The sequence below is a fragment of the Herpailurus yagouaroundi genome, unplaced genomic scaffold, assembly GCF_014898765.1.
Source record: "Herpailurus yagouaroundi ecotype Mexico unplaced genomic scaffold, PumYag 141, whole genome shotgun sequence".
Taxonomy (NCBI): Eukaryota; Metazoa; Chordata; class Mammalia; order Carnivora; family Felidae; genus Herpailurus; species Herpailurus yagouaroundi.
Genome location: NW_024412396.1, coordinates 63,657,904 through 63,670,267, shown reverse-complemented (window position 1 = coordinate 63,670,267; position 12,364 = coordinate 63,657,904). Strand labels below are relative to the sequence as shown.

The window sequence follows — 12,364 nt, the reverse complement described above, 5'->3', positions numbered from 1 at the left end:
AGTGATGATAAGCTTTTGAGACTGGCATGTGTTATTGTAAACCAACATAAGTTCTCTTTAAACCTTCTGAACTACAACTTTCCAAAGTCACTTTTTCTTTTGGGTTTCTGAGTGTTGCTGGATCAGGAAAGAAATCTTTCTGATTTTATGCATTTGGCTGGGACCCTACTCTGCTTAACAATGCTTGTAGAGTTTTTATGTTCAACAGACTTTTCTGTGTTTGGGCCACATGGTGTCATATGGCCATCTTTCTGCAAGGGGAGCTGTGAAATCGAATATTTAGCTTCCCAACCTCTCTAGACAAGGAACAAGGTGATGGAGACTTGTGTTAGGTGGACCAACATGTAGTGTCTGCCATAAAGAATATTCAACAAATTAATCCATGTAGGTACTTAGTCAAATACCACTACAAGGTTTACACCAAAACAAAATCAGCAGTCCCTGACCCTCATCTGATATTCCATTTCCAGTTTCTACTCTCTTAGAATATTGTCTACCAGTGGTTAGTGATGTTTAAGAGCTCTTAAGTCCTTAGTTTTAGACTTTTATTTCTTTGCTCATCTACAATAATGGAGTTAGGTTACAATTTTGGTGGAATCCATATTCAACCTTTAATAGCTATATAAATATCCATTGCTGAGCTAAGTGTCTCATATTTTTGTTTTCTTCATTATATAATTTTTTTTCCTGGAGTTAAATTACCCCAATATTTTCATTTATTTAATTTTCTTCAAGTCTCTGGGTGTCCCCACATGGTTTTAATAGCTCTTTAAAATAATTTTCAACATGATTTTCTGTAGATCAGATAACCCATGAGCACTCCTTTTTTCTTGATGACATTCCGTCTGGAGCTTTCTGTCCTTTTCCATTGGGATTTGTTGGTCTCTCTGTGACTGCATAGTTGTTACCATGGAACTTTACTTCACTATCATCTTGGGAATGGTGTGCTTATTTATTCCTGTTTCCTGGATCCTGTGGCTTTTTATTTCTTAAAGATTTTTCAAATCGGAAAATGTCTTCATTATATTCTTTTATGTGTGATAGGTTGGCTTGGTACAGAATTCCAGATTGAATTGTCACTCAGGATTTTGAGGCTTGTCCCATTGTCTTCTAGTTTCTAAGGATGCTGATAAGAGGTTTGATGCATTCTGATTCCCAGTGCTTTGTACATAATTTTTTTTTTTTAAATCTCAGGAAGGTTTTAGGATCTTCTCTTTATCCTTGGATTGGAATTTTGGACTTTCACATTTACACGGAAATAGAAATTTCATATTTGCATGTGGATACTTTTTTATTCAGTATGCTAAACATTGAGTGCACCCCTTAAAACACTCTCAGTTCTGGGAGTATTTTTTGAATTATAGCTTTGATAATTTCCTCCTCTTGGTTCTTTTATACACTCTTTCTAGAATTCTGTTAGATGTTAGGTTTCCAAGATATTCTGTAACATTCTTATTTTTCTCTCCTGTTGTTCATCTCCTTCCATTTTTTACTTTACTTTTGGCTTATTTCTTTAACTTTATCATCCAGATCTTCAAAATACAACTTTTATTCCCAGATTTAAAAAATTTCTAAGAGCTTACTTTTTAATTTATTATAACCTTTTTTTTTTTAAAAAAGATTTTATTTTTTTAAAGTAATCTCTACATCCAATGTGGGGCTTGAATTTACAACCCCAAGACCAAGAGTCACATGCTCCACTGGCTGAGCCAGCCAAGGGCCCCATTAATTTATTCCTTTTTAATTGTACCCCATTTCTGTTTCATGGCTAAAATGAATTAAGGATTTGATTGTACTTTCTATAAAGTTTTATTTTTCTTGTACCTTGAATTACCACTCTTTCTTCTGATTTCCCTTTTTTCTTATTTATTTTGATGTCTTGTTTGTAGGGATTTTTCTCAATTACCTTGTGATCCTTGACTGGTAACTTGAGTAAGACACTAAAGCACTGGTTAGAAACTCTTTTGTGAGGGATATGTCGCTTGCTAGTTGGAGGCTTATACAGTAGAGCTTTTGTATTGGGAACTGTATATGTCAATATCAGTTAGGCTTTTATTCAAGATTATCCATTTCTCCAGAGAAGGATCCTCCAGACTATTATTTGGGGAACACTAGCCTGGCCCTCTGCTTTTGGAGCCAGCAGGAAATATGTGGACTTGTATTTAATTTTTTGTTTTCAGTCTGCTATCTCATCCTTCCCCATCGCTATGTCTTATAACCCCAAATCTGGTTCTTTTCCTCCCCAAATTATTAATCCTGTATCATGTGTGAGTGTGGGGATGTGGGGAGTAAAACTTAAAAAAGGCTTTCAGACATTTTCCCTGTTTTCATGTTTCACTTTGCTCCTCCTGGTCAGCCCTCTGCTGTCCACGTTACCTGAGCCTCCGTATCCCAAGCCTTCTTGGGGTCCCCTGGGGGTAATTCAGCTTCCTCAGGAATAGCTTCATCTGCAGGCATTTAGACTTCACCTTTCTCCACTCTGCTGAGTCACTTTACCATTCTTTCAAATATTTTCTATCCTCACACTTTGCAGTTCAGGATTATAGATGTCTTTGGGTATTATTAATTGTAAAGTGAATTTCTGTTCCTTGTTTACCTTGTTTGGGAGCAGTTTTTTGGAAAAACTAGGATGTAGAAAGGTCTTTACCATCTTGAGATTGGAAGTCAATAAATGATTTCATTTCAGTGAATTATATAGCGACCCGTTAACCTATATTGTGCACTTACTATCTATGCACTACCAGTGTGTGCAAGCATTATTTAATCTGTACAATATGTGGTTTGTGCTGTGCATGGACTTTATTCAGAATTTTAAATATTTTAGCTCTTTCTATCCCATGACAAATTTTACAGGGCTGGTACTATTAGCATTCTCATTTTATAGATGAGGATACAGAGATACAGAGAGGGGTTAAGCAACTTGTCTGAGCATGCATTGCTAGCAAATGGAGCGTGTATTGTAATCTGTACAGTGAGACTCTAAGCCCCTCTTGTTCTAGATAGCTACTTGTAACTACAAGTGTTTAAATATTTGTAGAATAAGTGTTTTAAAGTACACTCTGGGTTTTAATTTTTTAATTAGAATGATATTTTTATAGGTATGCTTTTGCTTAGCTATTGCCTAGTTGCTATGCTTTTTTATGTGAAATCTTAATCTTTTTATTTTCCATTTTTTTGGAGTCAGTTTCAGTATCATAAATAAGGGCAGCTTAGCAAAGTAGAAAGGCCTTTTTAAAAGCTAGTATGTTTTTCATCTTCATTTTAGTAACTATTGAAATGGAAGGCTATAATAAGGCAAATAATAGGAAAGCAGAATAGAATTTTTTATGTCACTTCCCACAAGGAGTCTATGGGTATTCAGTTTTTAATTATTGTAATATTCCTTTAAAGTTCCCTTTTGCAGGCACATAGCAGAGAAAGGAAAAATCTTCATCAGTGGTTAATCTTCTTTTACCATGGGTGTCCTTGACTTATTTAAAAAGAAAGAGTTTATGCTTATCAACTTACTGTTGTCTAGATATTTTAGATACTTTAGAATTTGCCTGTTTATCTTCCTGATTTATAGCCCCAAATAAGAACAACTATAAATCCAAAATAAAATAAATACTTTCCTTTATTACCCCTTCAGATATACTGATGTTAAGCAGGTAATTAATAACATCTAAATCTATATGTAGATAAAGATCTCTGGGTATATGAATGTCAACCTATGTATGCATATATTAGCGGTTTCCTTTATTAAAATCATGTAATTCTCTTCATAAGGGTATTATGGATACTGTTATCTTCCATAATTTAAAGTTTGTAATAGGCTTGCATTGGCAATAGCTAAATCTGTTTGATGGGAATTTTTCTTTCCTTTTCTTTCCTTTTTTTTTTTTTTTTTTTAGAGAGTATGTGTGCTTATGTAAGTGGGGAGAGGGGCAAAAAGATGGGAGGGGAGAGAATATTAAGCAGGCTCCATGCTCAGTGTGGAGCCCAATGTGGAGCTTGATCCTATGACCCTGGGATGATGACCTGAGCTGAAATCAAGAGTTGGATGCTCAACTGACTGAGTCACCCAGGCACCCTTATTTAATGGGAATTCTTTTTTTTTTTTTTTAATTTTTTTTTTAACATTTATTTATTTTTGAGACAGAGAGAGACAGAGCATGAATGGGGGAGGGGCAGAGAGAGAGGGAGACACAGAATCAGAAGCAGGCTCCAGGCTCTGAGCCATCAGCCCAGAACCTGATGCGGGGCTCGAACTCACGGACCGCGAGATCGTGACCTGAGCCGAAGTCGGACGCTCAACCGACTGGGCCACCCAGGTGCCCCTAATGGGAATTCTTAATAAAGCATTTTAGTTTCTGTCATTTGGTCAACTAAGATATTGCATGTATTGGACAGGCTTATTTGGATTTACTGCATGTCATTTGAATTTCATTAGATTATGGTTTCTTTAATTTTAATATTAAGAGTCAATGTAGTTTTCACATACTAAGAAGTACATTGTCTTATTGCTGTTAACAGTATTGGGCATATTTTAGGTTTAAAATGCAGTTTCTATTGTAGAGATTTCTGATTATCCTGCTGGCACAAGACAGGTGTATTTGTAGTTGGGTGGAGTCATGTGACTAGTTCAGGTCAACGAAATTGATCAGAAGTTACAGGTAAGACTTCAGGCCTGTGTATTTAATTACTGGTATGACACCTTTCAAAGCTTTTATTCCCACTGCTTCAGCAACTGACAGTACTTTAGATGGTGGCTTCTCTGTGATCCCAGGTACTATAGTAGAAGATATGGAACAGAACCCCTAGGTAAGTCACGATGCACATGAAAAATGAATAAAATAAACTGTGGTTTTGAGCCACTGAAATTTCAGGATAATATGTTATGGCAATATAATTTAGGTGATTCTAAGTGATAAAACCTCCTATAGGGAAAGTGTTATATGAAGGCTTTCAGAATTTTTTAAGACTATAAAGCTGCAAAGAATCCACCATTTTTTAACAGGAAAAGGATGCTGACATTTAGCTTTACATTGAGGGTCAGGTGGAGATGGGTTGGAAGGTTTTTAACTTTTGGAACACCTCTAAGTGACTCCCAGACCAAGCTGGAAACTTCTAAGTTGCCTTGAAGAATTTTTAGGAGGACGGGGGGAGGACTTCAGAAATGACACTTTAACCATGAGCAAGGATAAATCTTTTAGGTTTGGAGGATAATGACAGTTGTCTGATTGCAAATCTCCATTATACATCCCTCCTGCAAAAAAACCACACCCCATAATATTAATTAGAAGCTCAGATAAAACCACCTATGATGCTTATCTTCAGCTTTGCTGGGAGATAGGGAATACCATAATATTCAGATTATATCCAAGGAGGGAAGGAAAAATAGCACCAAATTCCAGCAGAGCTCTTGCAACAGCAATCCTGTGGGGCATAGAGTGGGAGAGGGGAGTCTTAAGAGACTCTGAAAAAAAAGAAGCACAGAAAACCGAAGCAAAACACAGGCAAAAAAATCGCTCTCAGAAAGAGAGTGTCAACAGTATGTTGCAAAATACTGATCCCCAACCCTGGTGCTTGGTAGCTCACAGCTTTGGCCACAGAAAGGGCTTGGAAGTGAAGAGGATCAGAAGTGGCAGTGTTAAAGAACTGCTTCTATAGGAAAATAGATAAGGAAGAAGTGAGCACCTTGGGAATGTGGCTAGTGAAGAGAAAGAAAGAAAAGGAGAAAATAACAGACCTTGCAGAAACAAGATAACCTGCCAGTGCCTTGCTGTCATCCATTACACGGTCAACCCCACTAAACTTATAGGCCTCTTTTACACCACCAGGAACCCTGTACACCAAATACCTAAAAATAGAAAAAAAAAAAAAAAGAATACAAAACTACTATAAAAGGAAAATAGAAAATGTAAATCAAAACATTCCTACTGATGCAGTCCCCCCTAAATCCAGCTGCTATGCAAAAGAAACACAGAATACAATACTCCTAACTGAATAAATATCCATAGAAAAGCACTAGATGATATTAAAAAAACCTTAAATCATATATTCAAAAACAAAACAAGAAATGGGCAAAAAAGCAAAAACCAAAAAACCTAGGGGGAACTGCAATGAGAGTCGATCAAACTTAGGGAGAAAAAAAAAGAAAAAAGAAGGAAGGAAAAGACAGAATCATTTTGGAAATGAAGACTAAATAACAAAAACACCAAAGAAGAATAGATCCACATGAAAATTAATAGGAGGTATTGAAGAAAGCAGGGAAACAAATTGCTAAAAATTAGATAAAGAAAGAAAAAAGGTCAGAGATAAAGTAGTTGAAATAGAGGACAAAGAAGATGTAGTATGTTCAACTAGAGTCCTAAGAGAAGAAAAATGAACTATCTAGGAAATATAGTTCCAAAAATCAAAGAATACTTGAGCCTACACATTGCAATGGCCACTGGGTTACTGGGAAAAACTGATGATATAATGATCAGCTCCCATAGTGAACATCTCTGAGACGTATCTTAGTAATACCATTAGACTTTATTTTTTTATTTTTTTTTTCAACGTTTATTTATTTTTGGGACAGAGAGAGACAGAGCATGAACAGGGGAGGGGCAGAGAGAGAGAGGGAGACACAGAATCGGAAACAGGCTCCAGGCTCTGAGCCATCAGCCCAGAGCCCGACGCGGGGCTCGAACTCACGGACCGCGAGATCGTGACCTGGCTGAAGTCGGACGTTTAACCGACTGCGCCACCCAGGCGCCCCAGTAATACCATTAGACTTTAAAGATTAAAAAAATTCTCAGAGCTTCAGGCCAAAGGATCAAGTAAATTACACAATTGTAGGATAATTAGCTGGCATCAGGCTTCTCAAAAGCAACACACATGGCATGGCAACTCTGGAGCAACTTTTAAAAGAGAAAACTACTTAAGGAAAGGAAGTGCAAACAAGAATTATATACAACCAACTGCCTTCATGATTGAGGCTATAGAGAAAGTTTTGAGTATGCAAGAACTCAGAGAATACCTACACAAGTGGTCCTCCTGAGGAATCTGTTGGATTGAGTTTCATCCAAATAGATTGGGGAAAAGGACTGATGAAAAACCCATAATATTTATTTATAGAGCTGAGACTGAAACAAGATGGGGCCACAGATAGAAGAAAAGCATGTGAACCTTAAAGTTTTATTTTGTATATAACTATTTGTAATTTGTATCACCTAAGAACGCTTAGAGCATAAGTATGTGAACATATTTGTTCCCAATTTTAGATTCAATTTCAATTTTTCTTGACATTACAGAAAAAATCTAGTTTTTCACAATGAAACACACAGAAGCAGAACTAAGAAACCATGCAAACCATGTACACATTCTCAGATTCAAGTATTTATTTCCAAGCTAAAAAGGTGGTGGGAAAGGGGTGTAGGACCTGCCTCCTCAAATTGCTCAGCCTCTTTTTCTGCTTCAGCCTCCACACCAAGTATCCTCTAGTTGCTGACATCCTGACATTTCTTGAGCATTCAGGTTGTTTGCTGGGAAGTGGCTTGGTAATGGCATATGGCAGACCATCTAGATACATGGACATCATTGGTGTACTTCACATTCCATTGGTTCAACATTATAATATTTGGATTTCATCATTCAGCATTAGATCATTACTCTTGTACTCATCATGTTCTTTTATTTCTGGGTGAGTTGGCCATATGCGTTTTGGTTCATTTGGGATGACTTAAACCAGTAAATAAATTTAAGGTCAAATAATTTCATATAGAATAATTTTCTACATTAGCAAATTGTAAGCAAATAGTTTACACCCACTGAATGAGGCATCTCTTATAGTATTTTGGAACACATACCACATGTGTATACAGTGTATGTCCATGTACAGCATAAGTCCATATAGAACATAAGTATATAAATATATGTACAGAAGACTTAAATATATATATAATGGCATAAATATACATTCCCCAGCTCTGTTTGTGAAAAGGCCTAGAAGGCAAGATCTTCCAGTAGCAGTGAGCACACCTGGCACCCAGATTTTGGCTTCTAATGCCATTTACCATTAAAAGGAATCAAGGCTACTTGTAAGAGAAAGCAAAGAAATGCTAAGAAGAAAGGAAGAAAATAAATGAAGGGGTCATGTCAGGACACAGAAGCCAGCTTGCAGATCCTTCTACCAACCAAATCTGGGTCCATTTGTGCAGGAAAAGAATTGACAGGAGTGACTTTTAAGGCACTGAAAAAATGGTAATCCACGAATTGTCTGGTGATAGATAGACAGGAAGAAGGGAGGACTCTTCTTGCAATACAGTGCTAACTGGTAGACATAGAGGGGCATGGAAGAGGTGGAAAATTATTATTATAAAAAAGTATTATTTTGTAACCATTATAGCAAAGATTGGTTTAGGCAAGAATCAATGGATGCTAAATCTAGGTGTGGGAGTTTGATGAGGAATGGGATATTTTGACGGCCCTGTAGTGTCTCTCCACAGATTTCTTATTGCAAGAGGGAAATTAGTACCTTTATAATGGAGAAACTGGACAGCACCTTGACTTGGTGATCAAAACTAACGTTGCCAAGGCACCTGGCTGGCTCAGCAAGTATGGCATGCGACTCTTGATCTCAGGGTCTTGAGTTTGAGCCCTATGTTGGGCATGTAGCCTACTTAAAATTAGAAATAAATAAAATAGGGGTGCCTGGGTGGGTCAGTTGGTTAAGCGACTTCGGCTTAGGTCATGTGGGTTTGAGCCCCACGTTGGGTTCTGTGCTGACAGCTCAGAACCCGGAGCCTGCTTCAAATTCTGTGTCTCCCTGTCTCTCTGCCCCTCCCCTGCTCACACTTTGTCCCTCAAAAATAAATAAAAAACATAAAAAAAAAGAAAGAAAGAAAAAATAAAACTAATGCCACCAATGAGACTGACATTGTCTGCTTCTGGTTGTGATACCCTGAGAAGCACGCATCACTTAAGTAGTATTCCAGCTGGGCATGTACAACCTGAATCATGAGCAGACTTCAGTCAAACAAAATTCTGTTTAAATAAGAAAAAATAAATAATTATATTCTTCAAAACACATTAGTTATACAAGACCAAGGTTGAGGAAATCTTTTGGCTTAAACAAGACTAAAGAGACATGACAAAATAAGTGCAATATGTGATTGTATACTAGATTCTAGACTCAAGGAAGAAGTGCTGTTAAAGAATGTATCAGTCAAGGGTCTCCAGAAAAACAGGACCAAAAGTGTGTGTGTATGTGTGTGTGTGTCTAAAGAGATCTATTTTAAGTAATTGGCTCGTGATTATGGAGGCTAGCAAATCCACAATGTACAAGGGTGGGCTAGCAGCTGGAGGCTGAGGAGAACTGATGTTCCAGGTCTAGTCTGAGGGAGTCTGCTGGAGAATTCTCTCTTCCCCAGGAGAGGCTGGTCTCTTTGTTCTATTCAGGCTTTCAACTGATTAGATGAGGCCCACTTACATTGTGGAGGGCAGTCTGCTTTACTCAAAGTACGTAGATTTAAATGTTAATCAAAAACACTGTCACAGAAACCCAGAAAAACATTTGACTGTTTGACCAGATATCTATGTATATCTCCTTAAATCATACTTAATCTCCAAGTAAAGACAATAACAAGGTCAAGGTTCCCATTAACATGATACAACTATCCTGTGTACAACAGAAAACATGCTGTTTTCTCAGAAGAGGATTCATGGTCCTTGAGTGATATTTATTCTTCTCCTTGGTATCCATCCTGTAAGTTAAATACTATGATATAAAGTCAATACATCATATATGTTACATGATAAAGGAACAAGAGAGGGAAGCAAACAAAGATATTTATTTTACACACACACATACACACACACAGAAACATATTAATAACAATATAAGGAAGAAATACCCATGACAATTGCAGTCTTCATTTCTGTAACTGGTCACATGGTGCTTTCACATTTCTTCAGGAATGTCCCAGAAAGGAGCTGTGGTGTTGTAAGTGTCCATTTCCAGGTGGTGATGGCATGTTGTGCAGAGCCATCTATAACCAGGCCTGGGTCTTGTCTCTTCTGTCTATTGATCTTAGGAAACTCCCCATGAGGCCATAACTACAGGCTGGGAGAATGAAGGTAGTGTGGCAAGAGTGGGGACCACGGGCATTTGGGCCACTTGTTCACATAACTTGTCTGCTTTCAGGACCTGCTCAGCCCCAAGCTCACGTTACCACTTCCATTTGATGATGGAGGCTTCTGTAAACACCTGACTTTATGGAGAGCAGTTTGCTTTACTCAGAGTCCACTGATGGAATATTAGTCTTATCCAAAAACACCCTCATGGAAACACCCAGAATAATGTTTGACCACATGTCTGGGCACTGTGTAGTTCAGCCAAGGTGACACATGAAATTAAGCATCACAAGGAACATCGGACAGTTGACAGATCGGAATGGGAACCACAGATTAAAGTATTTTATCGGTGTTAAATTTTCTGAATTTGATAACTACACTGACGTTACTTAAAAGCATTTTTAGGAAATGCATACTGAAATATTGAGGGGCAAAGACGCATGACATGTGCAAACCACTGTGAATAGATCAGAAAAAGTGGGTCGTGTGAGTGTGTGTACATACACGTTGAGTGTACGAATAAGAGAGAAGTGTGGCAGAATGTTAAACACTCGTGATTCTGAATATGAGAGTTGTCCCTTATTTTTGCAACTTTAGACTTTGAAATCATTTTAAAATAAAATAAAAAATTCATATGACCAGGGAGCACTATAATAGTGTTTAAGAGGCATGAAAGTTCTGTAACATTTTCACTGGCAACACCATTGTGCTGATACCCTTGTCATAAAATCAGAAGCGTTCATTGCTTGACTTGGTTTCAGGGGAATGGGTTACATGCTTCATGTGTGAAATAAAAAAAGGAGGGGACAGCACAGGAGCACGGTCCTACAGAGCTCTAGTGCCGGCCCGTAAGTCCTTCTAGAATATTCTCTGACCTTTTCTTCTGAATTGAAGACTTGGTAGGCACCTGGGAGGCTCAGTCAGTTAAGCGTCCGACTCTTGATTTCAGTTCAGGTCATGATCTCACAGTTTGTGAGTTCCAGTCCCGTGTTGGTGTCTGTGCTGATGGTATGGAGCCTGGAGCGTGCACGCTCTCTCTTTCAAAATAAATAAATAAACTTTAACAAATAACAAATAAAAATGAGTAAGTAAAATGCAGACTTGGTGTCAGAGGATGGTTGTGGTAGAGAAGACCGTTAAAACTGAGAGGAAGGATGGGATGAGACGGGATGAATTTACTCTGTCCGGTCCCCAGTGTTCATAAGCATGAAGTTAGTTCATTCACTAGGAGTCAAAATTGATATTTTTTGTAAGTAGAACTGTTCTTGAGAAGCCAGTTGGCAGTAGCCCCTCTGGAAGTTTATAGCCATAGGCACATATTACTGCAAACTGATCTGATGCAAGGCTGCTACATTTAAGTGCTAATAGAAACCAAACTGGCACTATTAGCAGCATGTCCTCTGGAAAATAGAAAAAGGAAAGGGTGTTGGTAAAGTACTTTCTCATAATAGAATCGAACGTAGAGGCGACACTAGAATTGCAGTGGAAAGATGAGGTATGGCTTAGGAGGAACAAAGTGCTGCTGTATTTTCTTACATCAAATTGAAATCTGACTCTTGGGAATATTACTTGGGACTATTTGAAAACTAGATCTTGCGTGGAAGGTACAATTTCAAGTATGTCAACAAATACCAAAATAATTTTGGTAGCACATTGGAATCCGGAGTATTTACCTTCTGTAACGGTTTAAGGTTTTTATCATTTGTAAGTTGGCTAATTTTTTGCCTACCAAAATACTGCCGCATGGTTTCCGTAGCGAATGAACACATACCTTAAGAATAAGGAAAGCTGTGCCGAGTGTCAGTAACGTGGTTCTGTTGTCTATCCAGATTCAAGTTCAGAGCACAGTTGTCTCTAAATTGTCTGTCAGATAGCTAATGACTGATAAATTAACACTAAGTGATAAACTAACACTGAGGGAGCTTACTTTTGAAAGGAAGTCTTCTAAAAACATCTACACAATCCTTTTGATGTGCTATATTCCCTAAATTATCTTTGTCTTCACATCTTTGTATGTATTAAGTTCAGTCATGCGACATGGCCAGGAAATGAAGTATTCAAGTTGACTGTTCTTGTAAAGCTGTGTGTTTTATAATAATTGTGAATTTTCAAATCATCTTACTACAGTAAAATTCTTTACTGTGTATTGTTCATCTTCATTTGGAAATCCCACAGACATTTCACATAGTTTTAACTCACAAAGTTTATGTTTACCAAATCTATAGACACCCCCCCCCACATCTGTATCTTACGATAACCAAGTACA

The 12,364-nt window shown here is 37.6% G+C and overlaps 1 protein-coding gene across 8 annotated transcripts in view; it reads left to right on the top strand.

Moving 5' to 3' along the window:
* Positions 1 to 12,364, top strand: part of RPS6KA5 (ribosomal protein S6 kinase A5) — a 182,455-nt gene that overhangs the window by 24,235 nt on the left and 145,856 nt on the right. The gene's annotated exons all lie outside the window — the stretch shown is intronic.